Source organism: Panthera tigris, chromosome A1 (assembly GCF_018350195.1).
Source record: "Panthera tigris isolate Pti1 chromosome A1, P.tigris_Pti1_mat1.1, whole genome shotgun sequence".
NCBI lineage: Eukaryota > Metazoa > Chordata > Mammalia > Carnivora > Felidae > Panthera > Panthera tigris.
Genome location: NC_056660.1, coordinates 49,506,831 through 49,527,723, shown reverse-complemented (window position 1 = coordinate 49,527,723; position 20,893 = coordinate 49,506,831). Strand labels below are relative to the sequence as shown.

The window sequence follows — 20,893 nt, the reverse complement described above, 5'->3', positions numbered from 1 at the left end:
TGTTTCTCCCCCTCTCTCTGCCCCTCCCCTGCTTGTGCACTCTCTCTTTCTCTCTCTCTCTCAAAAATAAATAAACCTTAAAAAAAAAAGAAAGTCCTTGACTAATAATTTCATTTCTCTTTATTGGAATCCTGTGTTTCAAGGCTACAAAGGTTGAAGCACTGAGAATAATTTTTTAATGCTATTCTGATATATTGAGACATAAAAAGAGTGGTATGTGTGTTCCCTTTTAGGGAAACAGAGGGAAGACTCTGCCCCAAAGAATGAATGAGATTGTTTTACTCAAAAAAATTATCGGTGATCTTAAGAACTGGACCTCAGGAAGTCAGCATGACTTCCCTCAAGCAGTATTGATGGCTCCTTCTGCCCCACTGCCCCGTTTACCTCCTGACATTCACAGCACCTAATGGCAAATGTGTATTCGCGTTTATGACTCACCTACCAGCCTAAGTTCCTAAAGGAGATTATCACAGCCCATAAGCTGACTCCAACCTGTAGACATGTTTTGTTTGGCCCACACAACATGTTGAAGTTGGGAAACAGAAAACAAAGTTCTGGATTGCTAACTTCTCTTTAAAAAAGAAACCACCTGACCACACTGGGCATGCATTACCTCCCAGCCCCAACAGGCTGCCCCTGAGTCCATGACAGGCCGGGGGGAGTACACTCTCTCCAGACAGTGACAACCCTATGCTGCCATATCAGCTGACCCTTGCCCTTTCTCGTTCATATACACAACCTGGCTGGCCCCTGCAGGCATGTCCCTTTGAAACTACGTGAGGTTTTTCATTTTATCCTCAAGGCCTAGGACAACTCCTGCCCTGTAGGAAGGACTCTTGCTTGTGGACTCAGAATTTAGCCTGTAGAAGAATCACCTATGGTGCTTGTAGAACAACCCAGGCCTTTCCCTAAGAAGTCCTGATTCAAACTGCCAGCGTCGACACCCAGAAGTTCACCATTTTTAGAAGCACCTTTACTGAGTCTTGCCAAGAATGGTCTCAGATAAACATGGTTTTACTATGAAACCATGGGGTTCTTATGAGTCTTGATTTCCTTATAAGAAAAAGAATGAGGGTGCACTGGGTGGCTCAGTGGGTTAAGCATCCCATTCTTGATTTCAGCTCAGGTCATGATCTCATGGTTCATGAGTTCCAGCCCCACGTCAGGCTCTATGCTGATAGCACAGAGTCAGCTTGGGATCCTTTCTCTCCCTCTCTCCCTCTGCCACTCCCCACTTGTGTTCTTTCTCTCTCTCAAAATAAATAAATAAATAAACTTAAAAAAGAAAAGAATAGATAAGAGAAGAAAAAGCATTTGTAATAAATCACCACAGCTTCTCCCAGCTCCAAATGCTTTGGCTCTTTATTGGAAGTCTAAGGAAAACAAGTGGGAAATTAGTTCCTGTTCTCTGCTACCCCCTGCTGGCATGTTCTTGGTAGGGTAAAGGTATAAACCAGCCCAGGAAATACTGTCCTCTTTTTTTCATTGTTTTAATGGGGTTTTTTTGTTTTGTTTTTTTTTTTGAGAGACAGAGACGGAGTGCGAGTGGGGTAGGGGCAGAGAGTGAGGGATACACAGAATCCGAAGCAGTCTCCAGGCTTTGAGCTGTCAGCACAGAGCCCGACACTGGGTTCAAACCCACAAACTGCAAGTTCATGACCTGAACCAAAGTCAGCCACTTAACCGACTGGGCCACCCAGGCGCCCCCAGTGTCCTCTATTTTTAATGGCTAGATCCAAGTACATAAAAAATACAACAAAATACTTTAACACAAAACCAAGATACATTTGGTGAAAAGGAAAAATAAATACCTTATAATATTATTTATCAATTATACCTCAATAAAGCTGATTGTTTTTTAAATGTTAATATCACAAGTTTGTCTCCTTTGTTAATTCTATAAGAGCTTCTGGATGTGTTTCTATAAAACTGACTTTGAAACACACAAATATATGCTGAGACTTTTAGTGGAAATATTTGCACATTAAAGTATGCAGTCTGTATAACTGTAGATTTGGGGCCTACTCATGGAACAAATTTCTACCACAATAAAATGCTCCAGAATGGACTTATCTGCACTTCTAGAGAAAGCAAACCCCAGATACAGAAAATGTTCTAGGCCAAACATATAATTCACCTTGATTGGGTGAGATTTCCATGATTCCTCCTCTCAATGGTCAGGATGTCTACTCTCTCATCTGATATCGTACCAGGGAGCACATCGTACCAGGGAGCACAAGAATCTGGGTCCTATGAGACTTCTGGGTTTAGTTTACAGATGGATTCTGCTCTCCAAGCCTAGAACTACACTCCAGAAGGGAGATAATACAGGCTGACAGCCAATCATAACAAACTGAAGATCTCTGCCTGGGTGTTCAGGCAAAACTCAGGAGGATCCATAGCAGAGAGCAGTTGGGTGTGACAGGATGTGTGGGAGGCAGGCAAGCATGGTTAATCTGGAAGCTTTCTCATGATTACTTCACCCTCCTCGAAACTGTGAAGCTTAACCTGCCAACCACTCCCTCCTTCAAATTCTTCTTCAGCTCACCTACTCAGAGCTCTTCCTCCACCTTCTAAACTTTGTTCATTCCAATATAAACTCCAAGCAGGTCGTCCTACGTGTACAACTCAGGTTCTACCTGGGACGTCCCTCCGGCCCCACATTCATGGCTCCCAGTTGAGCATTTCCTCTTGAGCACGCTTATATCACCACAGAGCCAGCATGTAAAATAGACCTCACCCTCTCACCCAACACTCAACTGCCACACCTCAATTCACTATTGAAATCATGATACCAACATTCTCCCAGATACCCAGACTCAAAGCATCAGAATGTACCTTCCCTGTCCATCCAGGTCTGCGTACTTCTCTCCACCAAGGTCTAGCCTTCTTGTCTGGAAGATGTAACATTTCACTATCTCATACTGACTGCACTGCCTAAATTAACCTCCTTTGCATCTACTCTCCTTCAATGCCTGCCTATTGCTCCTTAAAAATCAAAATAAGCTTTTTGTCACAAAAAAACACTGCTCAAAATCTTCCAAAGGTCCATTTGGTCTATAGAATAAGGCCTTCCTGTCTGCCTTCAGCCTTTCTCCCCTGGATTCTCACACAGAAATCCTTGATTCTGCCTGAACACAAAAATTTCCATGTCCTCCAATATGTTCATCCCTCCATTAAAGTCAAATGTCTTCCCCAAACACTACTGCTCCACAAAGATTCCTTCTACCTCTACATCTTTGTGACACTGATTTTCTGATCCACTAACTCAGAGTTGAGCCATTCTGTCATTATGTAGTTACTTTTCTTCTGTGCTACACAGAAACTTTACTGAAGTGAGCAACCGACATCCAGGTTCTACACATCTTCTCTCTCCCTTCCCACTGAACACCAGTACTTGTAAGTAGTAAGAAATAATTAACTTCCTCTAAAGCCAAAGGTTAAGAGAAAAGAGAAACTGTTGCTTGAGGTATTATAGAGAACGTTTAATTCAGATTCAGAGACTAAAAAAGCACACCTCAGGGGCGCCTGGGTGGCTTAGTCGGTTAAGTGTCCGACTTCGGCTCAGGTCATGATCTCGCAGCTCTTGAGTTCAAGTCCCACATCAGGCTCTGTGCTGACAGCTCAGAGACTGGAGCCTGCTTCATATTCTGTGTCTTCCTCTCTCTCTGCCTCTCCCCTGCTCATGCTCTCTCTCTCTCTCTCTCTCTCTCTCTCAAAATAAATAAACATTAAATTAAAAAAAAATTTTTTAAGAGCACAGCTCAGGAAAAAGACTTTGACTTTCTGAAAAAAAAAAAAAGTTAGGTATGATGAGATGGGGCAAGACCAGGCTACTGCCTGACATCCACAGAAGGCAGCCAGGAAAAGGAGAAGCTGGGCAAGCCAGCCAGCCTCACTGCCTCTCAGGCCACAACTCAGAAAGAAGAGTCCCAGATCAGACAGGTGGTACCTATGATGTGGAAAACACTCAGAGTGGCTGAGAGACCTACCCAATATCTTGAGGGAAAAGGGAAAAGCCAAGAGCCAGCATCAACTACCATTTTCCTCCCCTAACAGAGGATGATAGCTAGTCTACAACCTGGAACAGGGAATGGAGTCAGAAGATGGAAAAGCTGGAGGAGAAGGCAAACAGATTCAGTGAAGGTAGTCAGGAGGACTGGCAGTGCTGTATGAAATAATTATCATCCCCCATCAAAAGCAGAGCCAGATGGCAGCCACAGACAATGGGGACACACATAGGCGATATGAAATTTTGATGAATTCCTTAATGGCCACACAATGAAAGCCTCTTTTCCACAAACAAGCTAATAATAGAACAAATGTCAGTACTACACAAAAAAAGACTTAAAATTGCCTTCATTATTTACCCAGCTGTATTTGTACATTTTTCAAAATGTGGTTGTTTAATAAGTGCTTTTGCTGATGAGAATGACCACTGTCTATGGCATGAAAATGAATGTTACTTTTTTGAACCCTAAGCTGATTCTCCAGATGACTGTATTAATAACCACAAAAGACCAGGTAATTCAGCTACCCATGCACTTGACCCAAAATGATAACTCTGGCTATGAATGAGGAAGACTTGCACATGCCAGTTCCTAGCATCTCTATATGAGAAATTAAGCAAAGTTACAGCTACTATAAAAATGTATGCTTAACCCTCAGAATGAGCAGACCAGATTACACAAGAGTGCCCACAGTGCCTTATTAACTCTAGCTTGTCTGGGAGAAATGCTCTGATCTACTTCACATTTACCTAAAAGGCCCTCTTTAATGATCTAATCAAAGTCTGAAGTCAAAATAAGACTGAAGGTTACCAGTGTTACCTGCCTTCTATAAGCCTTGACAAAATGCATTCAATCGCCTGGAGAGAGGTTATTCCCCAGGAAGACATTATTTGGAAAGGCACAGCCATTTGATATCTGGGATGAAGTGAAACTCCAGGTCAAAAGAGCTAAAATTGCCTGGCTAACCAGAGGGAACACGAACAGCTATATGCAAGCATGCAGGACCCTAAAGTAACTAGAGAAGAATTAGGTGATTGTAGAACTCCTGCAGGCCATAGGTAAGTAACCTTTTAAATAAGAGACACTGAGTGGGCTAACAGCCCTGAAATTTGCTGGTGTCTGTTGGCTTATGAGCCACTCCAAAGAACAAGGGTCCAGGCGGTCCACAGCTAGTGCAGACCAAGCAGACCTGAGCAGACTGTCAACAGCTGGGTTTTCCCAGGTAGGTGTGAAAGGACAACACAGCAAGTTTGAAGGCACGGTCAAGAAAGGGGCTTACTTTAGACTGTGCAGACTATGCTAAGCAAACAAGGGAGGGGAAGACAGGAGGCTGGTAAGAAGGAAGAAAGTAAAGAGGTGTTGACTAAGCAGGTTTAGCTGAAGCTGCAAGGTAAGACACCAAGCAGGCTGCAGAGTGAGACGCTGGGATGTAGCAATGCAAAAGTGAAGGCCTCTCACGAAATAACAACATCCAGGATTAGGACATCAAAAAAAGAGGCTGGAGTAGAAGTGAAAAGACATGGTTTTGGAGGTGAGAGGACTTGATCAACCCTCCCTCCTGGTCCACAGTGTATCTATATGGCAGGGTTAGGGTGGAATAAAAATAGTGAGGCAGCAGCTCAAGGGCTCACTGAATAAAGAGGAACAAAAATAAGTCAGCATAGTAATGAGGAGGAGGGTACTGGATAGGTAAGCCCGTGGTATAAGGCATAGATATTTCTATGTACACTTTTCAGTTCGCCTGGAAGGGGCCACTGCTTCCAGCCCGGGGAGTATGCAGGGTGTGGGAAAGAGCAAAGTATACTGGGGAAGGCTACAGGAGAAAAAGAGGACTAGGTCTCACATGAAAAGGAAGCAAAGAGAAGGCTCAGGAAGGGACAGAAGTTGATACCACAGAATTGTTCCAGAGGGCAGAGTGGAAAGGTCTGGGAGGAAGTATGGGCACCAGTCCAGGAGACCAAGTACTGAGCACCATGACCAAAATTCCTCCATCTTGGGCCCTAACAAAAGCTAACAGGAAGGACATGGAGGTCAGCTGGCTACAAAGATGACCTCTACATGATATTAAACATTTCCTATTACATTTAACAGTGAGTCAGGCCAAGACCGAACAAATCATGCATTTTTTCTTGTGATAAACCATTCCACATTTTGAAACTAAACTGAACAAACATCCTCTACCCAACACACACCCTGGAGACTGATGGGATGAATAATGCTTCAAACATTGGGTCATTAGGTCATAAACAGTGAGATATTTTGGCTATTTTCACATTACCTGAAGCAAAACTAATTTTTTAAAGCTTCTTAAAAACATTCTTCTCAGTCACAGTTTGGCTTAGAAAAACCTCCTAGTTTTGCTTAAAGAGCACATGTCAAACAGACTTATCAAAACTTTTCATTTACTAAAATTAAACATCCAGTTTTAAGTGTAATTTTAAAGTAAATACTTACAAATGCAACATATAGACAATCCCTTACATATGAAGTATTATCAGAAAAAGTCATCATAGGGGCACCTAGGTGGCTCAGTCAGTTAAGTGTCGGACTTCGGCTCAGGTCATGATCTCACGGTTCGTGAGTTTAAGCCCTGTGTCATGCTCTGTTCTGACAGCTCAGAGTCTGGAGTCTGCTTCAGATTCTGTGTCTCCCTCTCTCTCTGCCCCACCCCCACTCTCACTCGCTCTCTCTAAAATAAATAAACATTAAAAACAATTTTTAAAAGAAATAAAATATTTTAATTATTATTCAGTCATTAGAAAATAATTGTTTAGCCATCCATTCACCAAATCACTCTGTGCATTTTCTTAGTCCTATGTTAAAGCAATATAGGAGATAAAATAATTTGCAAACCAAATTTTTTGGAAAAATACATCTTAAACCGGGGATAGGCAAACTAGAGCCTCGTGGCCAAACTGAGACCCACCATCTGTATTTATAAAGTTTTACTGGAACACAGATTCCAATCAGTAGCAATGAGATTTCTCACTAAATGGGCAGAGAAAACTGAGTAGTCCTAACAGAAATGTATGGTCCATAAAGCCTAAAATATTTACTATTCGGCTCATTACAGAAAAAGTTTGCCAACTTTTGTTATTGACAAATGACCAAGGATTTCATTTATTCATTCAAATACATTAGTGCCAAAATGCTGGGACAGATGCAAATGTACAGGAAAGACAGCATGCGCTGAGTATATTTCAAATACAGGACAAAATAAACAATAAAATACAGGCTTTGGCTCCTGGTGACAGTTCCAGAGGGCCTGCCAAGAGGCCCAGCATAGGCAGAATGGGCCATGGAAGACCTCAGCCAGGCCCACACTTTCCACAGAAAGGGTAACTCAGCACCTTCCCAGGACTTTGGTGGGAAAGGGTTGCTCGATCCCAACCCAACCAAAGTGAGAAGAGTAAGGATGCTCCCCACTGTGAAAATGGACCATGTTTACAATCATTCTATTCTGGAAAACACCTACAGTTTAAGGAAGTGTCAACAGGCTAGAAATCACATCTGGGACCTGAGCATTTTGTCCTGTGCCTGGGACCGAAGTGAAAATCTGCCCCCGGCGTTATAGACTTCTAGGTGTAGTAAAGCCACCAGGCAGAGAAAGTATACCTTTCTAGAGCTGTCTTCAAGATTTGAACTTTAAGAGAAGATGTGGCGTGGACTGCTTCCTCTTGGCCTAAGTGAAATGATGTTGCCTTGAACTCTAAAGATGAAGCCTGAACTCACAGGAAGAGAAAGGTTGGGTAATTAGAAAACCAAATCTCAGATTTCTTTATAGACGGAGCAAAAACCAAAACAGAGGAAAATGCAAATGCATATGAAGCATGCCCTTCTGGAATTTCCTTAAATATGTGGAATCAATTTCAAGAATTGCAAAAAAACATTCCAAGCATAAAACCCCAACCTCAAGACTCAGGGGAGGGGAGAAAATACAAGTTGAAGAATGAAGGGCAATCTTTAAGCCAGGGGAAGAAGTGTATTCAAATTTTTGGAGTCAGTGATAGGTTTGAAGAAAAAAAAAGAATTGGTAAGTCAGGACTTCAAGAGCATAGACCAGGCTGTGGACAAGTAGAACAAGGAGAAGACCGAAGAACTCAGCAACCAGCTAGTTACCAGAGAGCTTGGTGTAAAAACTGTCAGAGCAGTTGCTAGCCGCAACTGTGTAAGAGCCAAAAAGGAGGCTGAGAATTCACAGGTTGTTTAAGAAAAGAATAAATGCGTATGGAGATTTGAAGCAAAGAATAGATAGGAAACCAAAGCAAAATGGGATTTGGGACTTTTCAATCTAGCTGGGAGCTCCAAGTGCTCAATTTAGTGAAAAGATCTTCTTGCTTATATTTAGTGTGTCATGAAATTGACAGAAGTAGCAAAAAGCAAGCATAAAAACTGGGAGCTAACTATGGAAACTTTTCAGTCTTTTTCTAAGGAGTTTATCCTAGTGAAATGAATGAAATGGTGCTGTTATTTGTCAAGAAATATAAGCATACACTAGGATTTTTAACACTTATATAGACCTACAGTATAAAATCCATTTCAGTTTTCATCCATTTGGCAGAGCATAGCCCATGAGCCTCCTATACTTTAATTCAGCTTAACAATGCTATCCTGGAATTTTAAGATTAGTGTTTGTTTTGATGAATCAGTCGTAAGTGCCAAGAGGGTCTCAATTGATAATGTCTTTGCAGATGACATAATTATTTTAAGGTTATAAAAGTAACCATTAAATCTTTAACTGGGAGGCAGTGGGGTTAATATTTCAGTCTTATGGTAAAATAAATAGGAATAGCAATTACATTTTACATTCCTTCACATATATTTCAATTAAAGAAAAATAAAATAAAATGTAAGTGCCACATAGACCTACGCACTAAAAGATGTAGAATAACTCTGCTTGGGGAGAAAGAAAAAGTTCCAGGGGGAAAAAAAGCCATTTTGTTGGAGTTAGGGAGAGAAAAGGGGGAAAGCACATAAAATCAGAACAAAGCTGTGTTCACTCCAGAGGCCATGCTCCTTTCCCACAATTCTCAGTGGTACTCTGAAACATGGAGTTCAACAAGTATTTGTTGAATGAATACTGCCCTCTGGTGGCTCAGAAGCACTATCCCTCATAAGGGCTTTCACCCAAATTACTGAAACTGTTCTAGAACTTTCCCAAGTCCTTTTCCTTCAAAACTTATGCATGCTTTATTCCAGTCACTTAAGACTGATAATAACAATGTGACCTAATATTTCTGACACAGCCAAGTATTAGCCCTCCCATAAAACCAACGGTCACTTTATACAAACATATCCTATAAAGAGTCACTAATATTAATCCAGAATGGGAACAATACCCTTCATGCTGGCAGAACCTGTAGTATGTCCCTCATTCCCCCCACAGGATAACTAATTGCACATGTACTGCCTTCTCCTAAATGTTCTTCCAGTTCTTTCTCAGTAAGGATTTGTTTTTGATATTGTTTGCACAAATTTTGCCTAGATCCTTCTGTACACATTCTATTAGTCTGTCATATCTAAAACCCCCTCACACAAAGCCAACTTCAATGTATTTTATCCCTGGGGGGTGAGGGGAGGGTTTGATGAAGCCTCATTTTCCCTTCCTCATTTCCTCATTGACAGAACTGAGTCCCCAATTTCTTGTTATTTTTCACCCATTATTTCATACACATAATTATGGCTGATAAAGTTAACGGCCATATCATGACCCACAAAATGGAAGCCACCCCAGTGTTCTGCCCATGTCACAAATGTAAGCCTAAGAAAACCTGCACTTTCAGGAAACACTGATCGAGGAAACCTAACATACACTACTCACAACCCTCCGACTCAGCTTTAGTTACCTCACTTTACCCTAGAAAATAAGACCTGCTAGCCTTACCAGGAAATCCTTGACCTCCAAGCCAATCATGCCCTGTTTCCATGTTGTTGCTTCTAATTCTCTATAAAACTCATTCTTAGTCCAAATCCCTCAGGAACAGTGCTCCCCTTCTTGTTAGGCACTGTATTCCCCCAACCCATGGATTGTTTTCCCTTGAAAAAATGATAAACTCATTACTAAATTGTATTATTTTTTGTCATTTGACATGGCTCACATATACTTCCTCTACATCTAAGCTGTAAAAAACATCCTCTATCTTCTCTCATTCTTCAATGTTTGCATCAGTCAGCCACCACCACAGACCTCCACAGAGCTATACATTCAAAGGTAAGCCTGAGAGGGGGTAGGGGTTAAGATGGCGGAGACATAGGGGAACCAGGATTTCTCTTGTCCCTCAAACACAGCTGTATTGAGGACAGAACACTTGGAACACCCAGGAATTCCTTCTGGGGAGTGACAGAAAAATCTCCACACGTGGAGGGAGACAGCTTGGTGGGACAGAGGTGCATGTATGCGAACTGAGGGACATAAAACAGAGTGGGCACGGAGGGGAGGGATCCCCTTCTGTGGAGAGTCAAAGGAAGCCTGAAAGCATGGCTTTCATTTCAACGTGTTCTTCATGAGCCATTTGGCACAAACCATGAACAGCTGAGTACTGAGTTAGTTTCCATAAGATAAATCAAAGTAAATATTCCACAGGCTCTTCTGCTTCCTCTCCTTGACAGGGCCTGGAGGCCACCCAGGACAGGCAGATGAGAAGATTAAAATACATTGCCTGGCTTTCATCTTTTAATTGGTCTCTTTCTTTGGCATTCTTTTGGAAGACAATAGTGTGGGATGAGGCTTTAGTTTCCTTCCACTTTGTACAAACAGGAGTCAACTCTAGCTATACAGTGGAAAGACGCTCAAATATGTGGTGTGGTGGCCTCGTTCCCAGTGGCCAGCAGAGTTCACAGAAACTGCAAACCCAGGTTGCATCAAGTTCACATCTGCCTTTTACAGGATGTTTACCAAGTCTATGCAAAATGAAATAAAGGCAAATTCCATGGAAAATCGAAATCAAATGATACTCAGAGGCAAAACCTTTTCCCGTTATCTAACAAATTCTGGGGAAATTACCTGTAGGATAAAGGACTGCAAAGTTATGGAAAACATGCTTACAATTTCCACTATTGCTATTACACAATAATTTAAAAATAGCTGAAGTGGAATTTACCAGAGCTAATCCAATAAAGCCCAATGTCCTTGAAGATGAAGCCTTGAAGAGGCCTCTAAGATTTCCTAATAGCTGACATCCAAAGCTCTCTGTAAACTGTAAATCACTATATGCAAGATGAGAAAACTAAGTCTCTTCACTGAAAGAGATGAAGTAAAATGGTTACTGGAAAACGGACAGTATGTGGCAACGAGCTCAAGCTTTGGCTTAGACACATCTGTTGTCCCCTTCAGGCTCTGCCACCCATGGCTATGTGAGAGTGTCTAATCCTCTCTTTTCCTCTCATATTGAACCACATTTTCGTAAGAAGATTAGCTAATCTCATGCCCTACCCACAAGACTTTCTGCCTTCCATGGTAAAATTTTTTTAAAGGAAAAAAAAATGGCCAAGAATTTCAAAAGTTTGGATACATGAAAAATACTCTTTTCCACTACTGCATGCTGCCACTGGATAAATTTAAGGTCTTGCTCATGGGTTTAAAAGTACTGGAGAAGAGGGGCGCCTGGGTGGCTCCATCGGTTGAGCGTCGGACTTCGGCTCAGGTCACGATCTCACAGCTTGTGAGTTTGAGCCCCGCGTCAGGCTCTGTGCTGACAGCTCAGAGCCTGGAGCCTGCTTCAGATTCTGTGCCTCCCCCTCTCTCTGCCCCACCCCACTCGCATTCTGTCTCTGTCTCTCTCAAAAATAAATAAACATTAAAAACAAAACAGACAAAAAAAAGTACTGGAGAAGAATAGCTGAACAGGAATCTGTTAAGAAAAACAGACTCATATGACTGCATTAAATGACAATTAGTGCTGGGACACAACTTCTACCCTTTGAAAGACACTGTTAAGAGAGTTAAAAAAAAAAAAACAACTCATGCCACTGAGAGAAATTTTTTGCAAAACATAACTGATAAAGGACTTCTTTCTAGAATATACAAACTCTAGAAAACAATCCAATTTAACAGATGGGCAAATAATCTCAACACTTCATCAGAGAAGATGTATGGATAACAAGCAAAGACGAGCTCAATATCAGTAGATAGTAAAGAGAAAAACTAAAGTTTTGATGTTTGGTTTCTACAGCTTTCAAGCCCTCAGCCCTCCTCTTTCCCTTCACCCCACATCTGGAAAACCTGATAAGAAAACCCATATGCACTATCTGTCCACTGGGACCAATGGAATTTTCAAACCTGCTGAGAAAATACAAGCCTGGCTGAAAAAAAAGGGGGGTTCATCCAAGGCTCCATCCCTCAACTACAGTAAAAGTCCCAATCTACCAAACTCTTCTTTACCATGTTTCGCTCCTGACAAAACTTAAGCTCTTCTCCTTAGTAAGTCCTCTTGCTATTCACTATATGAGTGACAAATTTGATTTCACATCCACTGATGGCTGTGTGTCATTGGTCCCGACATCCACAAATTCCTGGGGGAGAGGGGAGCTACTGCCTAGTGTCCAGCAGAAGATGCTGGGTGCTCAAATAAAACAATCAGGCATTAGGAAAATGCAGATTAAAACCAGTATATGATGTATGCCTACAAACATACTACTACTATATTGTAAAATGGCTAAAATTTTAAGAACTCCCATTAACAAGCATTGACAAGTGTGTCAAAGAACTGGAACTCTCTCACACTGCTGGTGGAAGTGCAAAATGGTACAGCCAAGGTGGAAAACAGTGTTAATTTTTGATAAAGTTAAACACACTTATGGTAAGACCCGTCAATCCCATCCTCAGCACTTACTCAAGTGAAATAAAAAGCCTGTCATGAATATTCACAGTGACTTGATAACTGCCCCAAACTAGAAAGAACCCAAATGTCCTTCAAATGGAAATCAATAAACCATGGTATATCCACATTCCAGGGATGCTACTCAACTATAAAAAGGACTTAAGTACTGATACAGCCAACAATGCTGATAAGTCTTGAATGCATTATGCTAAGTAGAGAACAGCTGGACTCAAAAGGTTACAAATAGGATAATTCCACTTATAGGACATTACTGAAATGACAAAACCATAATAACCAGCAAGGACAGAAAACCCATCAGCAGTTGCCAGGGACAGGGGATGAGGAGCAAAGGGACTACAAATGGTACACAACAAAATTTGGTGGGGGGTGGGGGATGAAATGCTAAATCGTGACTGAGGTGGCACTCATGCCACTGTGTGCATTTCTCAGAAATCAGTATATTAGAAAGGATGAATTTCGGGGTCCTGGGTGACTCAGTCGGTTAAGCGTCTGACTTCGGCTCAGGACATGATCTCACGGACCATGCATTCCAGCCCCGCATCAGGCTCTGTGCTGACAGCTCAGAGCCTGGAGTCTGCTTCGGATTCTGTGTCTCCCTCTCTCTCTGCCCCTCCCTTGCTCACACACTGTCTCTGTCTCTCTCAAAAATAAACATAAAAAATTTTTTTAATAAAAAACATTTAAAAAATAAATTAAAAAAAGGATTTCATTGTCAATCATACCTCAATTTAAAAAAAGACAACAATGCAAAATCAGTTGTCAGAAATGTTGCCATTATCCAAGCTAAAATACAATGATTCTTGTACTGAGAATTAGAGATCACAGGACTGTTTACTAATATTACAGATTTCCACCTCTGCCTCCATGCCTGAGTTGGGGGGTGGGAGCTGGGAATCTGCAGCATTAACAAACATCCTAGATTACTTTGATGCAGGTGATCCAAAGACTACACTTTGAGCTTGTTCCACAGCAGTATCATGGCAAAAGCTGATACAAATACCCTTCCATCATTTCTTCCTCTGAATAAGCCTTGTTAGTTTCCAAAGTTCAGCAACTCCAGCTGTTCTGCATGTGACCCAGGATGTTACAAAGGCAGAAACAACTGTAAATAGAGGGAACAGGGCTTTCTCACTGGAGGGTGTGGGCATAATAAACATAATCAAATACAAAATGCTGTATAGAGTCTTTCCCAAACTTTAAGTTCTAAGAGAGTTATGGATTTCAGATAATCACCTGCTTAGTGTTCCTGAACGGTCTTACCAAGCTGGAAAGACAATAAGGAAATGAAAGTGACAGGTGAACATGGAACATGACCACAAAGGTTGGACCTTTGGTCCAAACATGGACCACATGACCAAAGAACATCCAAACCAACAATTTCTCTGTGTTTAAGGCAAGCTTCAAATGGAAAAGATAAGGGTCACCCGGGTGGCTCAGTCGGTTAAGCGTCTGACTTCAGCTCAGGTCATGATCTTAGGGTTTGTGAGTTCCAGCCCCACGTCAGGCTCTGTGCTGACTGCTTGGAGCCTGGAGCCTGTTTTGGGGTTCTGTGTCACCCTCTCTCTCTGCCCCTCCCCTGCTCACACTGTCTCTCTCTCTCTCTCTCTCAAAAATAAATAAACATTAAAAAAAATTTAATGGAGAAAATATCTCCATTTTCTAACACTCATCTACTCCATTTATAACCTAAAGTAGAATATTTTTTTTTAGAGTAATACCATGCTAAATTCCCCTGTGTAAACTCACAGGAGTACAGCTGGTCTAATAAAGTGGGAGAAGATTCTGAGCATCACTGAAAAGCTATATACTCTCTAAATCCCATCCCCACCCCATCTCCCAAAAAGTCATCATTGAGAGCTCTGCTCTGTGGAACAACATTAGACAACATCCTCAAAAAATAAGGTTCCAAGAATAAATGCATAGCCTTTTATTAGGACATAAAAGAAATTTGGCTAATTTCTACCAAAAATTTTTCAGCAAATTCAATAAGCCTGGCTGACTTAACACTTATTAAACTTAACACTTATTACTCTGTATGTTTGTCTGGTTTATTCACTATTACATCCCAAACACATAGAAAGTTCTATGACTCATAGTAGGTACTCAAATATTTTTGAATGAATATCAAAACATAAAGTGGCTTATAAACATCAATATAAAACATAACCCCTAGTATATTGAAAATACGATTATACATACTGGTAAGAATTAAATGACAATGGTTAAATTTCCCAGAGGATAATTCCAATTTTAAAAAAATCTTTAAGCAAATGCATCTCTAATTAGTCAAAGGTATTAGAGTAGATTTTTGTAGAGAGGACCTTCCATGGTCTCTATCTCCCACCAGTGGCCATGCTGTCACTCTAATTGTGCATCTTTCTTGTTGTGTGGTGTATATATTCTTAGCTATGTCTCTTCTGAATTCAGCAAAATCTTGAAAAACAAATCCAGGAAAAAAAAAATACTTGGGCTCATTCTATACCATAAATTAGGTCTTAAAAGCTTTTTTTCAATTTTTTTAAATGTTTATTTATTTTTGAGAGAGAGAGCATGAGCAGGGGAGGAGCAGAGAGAGAGGGAGACAGTCCAAAGGGGGCTCCAGGCTCTGTGCTGTTAGCACAGAGATTGACAGGGGGCTTGAACCCATGGACCATGAGATCATGACCTCAGCCAAAGTTGGCTGCTTAACCAACTGAGCCATCCAGGCGCCCTGGTCTTACAGTTTTTTCTAAAAAAGAAAGATAAGTTGTTCTTCTCTCTGACCTAAAAATAAAAGTTGTACTACCAGAATTTGATCCAAAAGCAAAACTTCACCACTTTTATATTAAAAGCTTCAATTACAGACCTAAAGTAGAAGTCCACACTACAATTTTAAACACTAATAGGTGAAAAGCTTTTTAAGAAAAACTTGCATGCAGCCTTCAAAGAACTACCACCTTACTACAGAAAAGCACTACCCTTGGAGAGTAGTTTTTCTTTGAAAAACAATGGCAGGGGGTTGTCCTCAGCTTCTTTACCCAGCACCCCTCTAAGTGGCTAAAAGCTTTAATAATGCAATGCCTTCTCATCTTTGTTAGCTAGTGACACAAGGTTTGAGTTTCACATTCAATTGGTAGCTGCTGTGGAATGCATTAAATAAGGAATGTTTTATCCAGAGCAGAACAAAGCTAATCTTCAGGTGTGGATTGATACAAAGAGAAGAACATTCACAGAACTGAAAAGAGAATCAACACCTAACAAATTCTTACTCCCCCACCTGGGTGTTACATTACCTGCTACATTTCTTCCAGGCTCATTTCCCCCTCCAGTCAAAAACACTTAGAAGGCATTCATCCGAATGCAAAGAAGCCAGCTTGGAAGGCTTGGTTTCTTTGTGTGTAATTCAGATAGAAAAAGGGAAGATCTGAAAAATCTTTTTTTTTTTTTTTGACAACTGTAATTACATTAACAATCATAAAAATTAATGAGTAGCAACAGCCAGCATTTCATCAAGTCAGTCAAATATTCAGTCTGGAGAAAGGCACATACTTAAAAATTAATATGCTGTACTTGACAACATAATTTTATTCATCCATTCCACCACTTACTGATCATTTACTATGCTCCAGTGGGACGCTAAAGATACTTTCAACAGGAATGTGACTACATCTAACAGTGCATATATATTAGTAACCTGATTTTGTATATGCAGTCTTTCCCAAATGTGTGCAGTTTTAGGGAAATGCTGTAAATTTTCCCATGCATTTTTTCAAGTTTATTTGTATATTTTGAGAGAGAGAGAAAGAGAGCACATGTGCCACTAACCAGGGGAGGGGCAGAGAAAAAGGGAGAGAGAGAATTTCAAGCAGGCTCTGCACTGTCAGCACAGAGCCCAACGAGGGGTTCGAACTACCAAACCACGAGATCATGACCCGAGCTAAAATCAAGAGTCAGATACTTAACTGACTGAGCCACCCAGGCACCACTCCCTTGTGCCTGGGTGGCTCAATAATATTTTAATTATTACTTTGCTTCTTCTAGGAAGCACTATGTAAATGACACCCATTTGTGTCTGTGTGTGTTGTACAAGAGGAGACATTTAGGAACAGGGAAGCCAATTTATAAAATGTTCTTCAATTTTTTATGTTACAAGTATCACTTCTCATTGACCACCTTCTTCAACCAAGTTAATAACTCATTCTTTGTCTGTTTAAAGAATAGCATTCCAGCAATGACTGGCGGGGTAACATTTAGATACAGAGCTCTTTCTCAGAAAGCTCACCCACCACTTCAGAGTTTGCCCCTAACAACAAAGATGTCTTCGGATTTGTCTTGCTGGTTCAGGCTTCCAAGACCACAGAAGAGAGAATATCTTCCAAAAGAGAGTGTTTAGTTATTTTGGGGAACAACAAGAAAATGCTAACAGTAGGATGGGGGAGGGAAAGTGTGTAGATCTGCAAAAATAAAGCCCAATTTCCTAAATAAGTTTATTTAAATATTATTTCACGAAAGTACTTATTTTACAGTCATGGACCTCGCTTATTTTGGCTTACAAAATATTTTATAACTGAAAGGAAATATAGGATACAAATATGTTTGAACATACTTCTGTTATAAAGTATACATAAAATTATAAATAACAGGGAGAGGGGTTGATATTAACTCAGATACCATCTACTCACTACAATTTATTGTTGCTAGCAGATTTAATCCAGTCATATCAATAAACTGTTCCTTACATTTTCCTTACAATGAAATCTATTCTTTAAAGAGTACATACTACTTACTCCACTACTCTAATCAAGGTACTGCCCTTATGTTGAAACCCAGTAGGTCATTTTCTTTGAATGGGTTTTCTCTGCCTCTCAAAACCTAGGCTACAGGGTGCTTGGGTGGCTCAGCTGGTTGAACATCCGACTCTTGGTTTCACCTCAGGTCATGATCTCACAGTCATGAGATCGAGCCCCACGTCAGGCTCTGTACTGACCATGCAAAGCCTGTTTGGGATTCTCTCTCCTCCTCTCTCTCTGCCCACACCCTGTGTGTGCGTGCACACATGTGCTCTCTCTTTCTCAAAACAATAAATGAACTTTAAAAACAAAACAAAACCCAGAAAAAAACCCAGTGAGAATACCAATATAGTTGGTCTGAGATGCCATCATATTTCAGAGTAGTTTTGTGTATCCCCCAATTCTCAAATTGAATTTGGGGAAGGCCAACATATTAGGACTAAAAACTAAGAATTCAGTCCTTCGTTCTGTGTAGTTGTCTTTTTCCACTGTTCTTCACCCTCTGCTTTGAGTTTGCCCACACACACATGCACAGAAGCACTCTGACCTCTACTGCCAGAGAATGGAACTTTTCCCACAAGTGTCTTTATTTCCATTACATTTTTCTGTGATGTTCACAGCATCCATAGGATTCTCTCTCAAAGTGAAATTCACAGTGAATTCCTTAATGGCCCATGAATGCTGGGCATCTGCCCTTTATGCCCTCATTCAAACAGGAAAAGAGAAAAAAGGTAAGACCAAAGGGTTATGCCATTAGTCTGTCCCTCTTTGTCAGCAAGGAGAATGGCTCTCCTGGAAGTCCCACCGCATAGTCCTCCATGATGCACGGCCACACTAAGCACAAAGATATCCAAGAAGACAAATCTTTTCATCAGGATTTACTAACATTCTTTTTTTTTTTTTTTTTAAGTTTTTTTTTTTTCAACGTTTTTTATTTATTTTTGGGACAGAGAGAGACAGAGCATGAACGGGGGAGGGGCAGAGAGAGGGAGACACAGAATCGGAAACAGGCTCCAGGCTCCGAGCCATCAGCCCAGAGCCTGACGCGGGGCTCGAACTCACGGACTGCGAGATCGTGACCTGGCTGAAGTCGGACGCTTAACCGACTGCGCCACCCAGGCGCCCCCGGATTTACTAACATTCTTACAAACATCAGGGTTCAGATGGTGTAGAGGGAAGAATGGCTATCAAGTAGATAACTGGTAATGTCTGCCATAGGTATATCATATTTTTTAAATGTTTATTTATTTTTGAGAAAGAGAGTGTGAGCAGGGGAGGGGCAGAGAGAGGGGGACAGAGGATCCAAAGCAGGCTCCATGCTACAGCAGTGAGGCGGACGAGGGGCCTGAACTCATGAATCATGAAACCAAGACCTGAGCCAAAGTTGGATGCTCAACTGACTAAGCCACCCAGGCACCCCTAGATCATGTTTTTAAAAAAGTGAATTCACCTGAGTAGCCATCTGAGGGGAAAAATAAAGTTAGATCCATAGCTCATGCCTTACATATAAGTTAATTCCAAGTAAATCAATGATTTTAAAGCATACAAGATGAACCCACAAAATAAGCTAAATAGAACTGCGAGAATTTTTATGCTCCAGAAATGAGAAAGGTTCCTGTGATATAAAACTCAGAAACCATAAAAGAAATGATTAACTCAATTACATATTAAAAAAAAGAGCTTTTCATAGAAAACCAAAACACAATCAAAACACAACCACCCCCCCCACCACCACATACACACACAAACATTTGTAGCTCACATGCTAGACAAAGAAACAAATTCCTTAATAAGTAAAGAGCTCCTAAAAAAGGAGGAAGGAGATATCAGGAGTTCATAGAAAAGACACAAATTGCCCTTAAACATATTAAGATGATCAAATTCACTTATCAGATAAATACAAAATCAAAACTACAAGATCTGATCTTCATCTTTCTAAGAATAACAACAGGTGTAACAGACCCTCTCCTACGTAGTTAGTGGGAGTGTAAACTGACCCTCTAGAAAGGAAAACCAACATTCAGCAGCTGGGAACAATCCTACAATTATGCAAAACGAACTAGGCCCAATCTTAGTCACTGAAGCATTGCTTATAATTACAAATATCAGAAGAAACTTCAGTATCTATCAAAAGAGGACAGGCTAAATAAATTCTAGTTTATCCAGTCAATGGAATACAATAATGACAAATACTAGATTTTGCAACTGTAAAGAATTTTTTTAACCTTTTGTGCCAATGTACAAGTGTAGTCAAGCTCTGTTGTTAACCACCAAAAACTGTTCAGTGTATATATTATGTTTCCATTTGTATACCTAAAAATTAAGTCATATATGAAATTTGCAGGCTATCTAAAGTACTTCTATTTCTCAGAAGCATTTGGTTTTCTTTTTCATTTACTATGTGTAGTTGAACTGCATGCTCCCACCAAACAGCGGCAACTCAAGGTGAGACAGTTTTCACAGAGGTGAGGAAGGCAGGAGGCTGGCTGTGGGACCAGAACACCAAAGCTGATTTTGATATATTTCACTCCTTAGAAAGAGTGCCTAAAAAGGGTGAGGTCCAAAATGTTCTTACCACAAATGGAGGCAACTAGAGATTTATTTTTTTAATTTTTTGTGTGTGTTTATTTATTTTTGAGAAAGAGATAGAGTGCGGGTGGGGCAGGGACAGAGAGAGGGAGACACAGAATCTGAAGTAGGCTCCACTCTCTGAGCCGTCAGCACAGAGCCTGACATGGGGCTCAAACTCAGGAACCGTGAGATCATGACCAGGGCTGAAGTCAGACGCTTAAATGACTGAACCACCCAGGTGCCCCTAGAGATTTATTTTTTAACAAGTTTCTACTATAATTGAATGTTGGTGGAGGATTAGCTTACATTTAAGAGAAGCAGAATGACACTTGAGAGCTTCATTTGGGCTAGAAGGATAATGGGACACCTGGGTGGCTCAGTAGTTTAAGCATTTGACTCTTGATTTTGGCTCAGGTCATAATCTCATGGTTCATGAGTGAGTCTGAGCCCCCTGTTGGGCTCCAGGCTGAGTGCGGAGCCTGCTTGGGATTCTCTCTCTCCCCTGCTCTCTGCCCTTCCCCCACTCATGCTCACTCATGCTCTCTCTCTTCAAAAATACATTTTAAAAAAATTTTAAGAAAGTTAGAAAGGGGTGCCTGGGTGACTCAGTTTGTTAAGCATTCAACTTTGGTTCAGGTCATAAGCTCACAGTTTGTGAGTCTGAGCCCCACATCTGGCTCTCTGCTGTCAGCAGAGAGCCTGC

At 40.9% G+C, this 20,893-nt stretch overlaps 1 protein-coding gene and 1 pseudogene across 8 annotated transcripts in view; one reads left to right on the top strand and one right to left on the bottom strand.

The window, feature by feature from the left end:
- LMO7 (LIM domain 7) overlaps positions 1–20,893 on the bottom strand; it is a 191,946-nt gene that overhangs the window by 136,352 nt on the left and 34,701 nt on the right. The window lies entirely within an intron of this gene.
- LOC122240402 lies at positions 7,666–8,220 on the top strand (annotated as a pseudogene).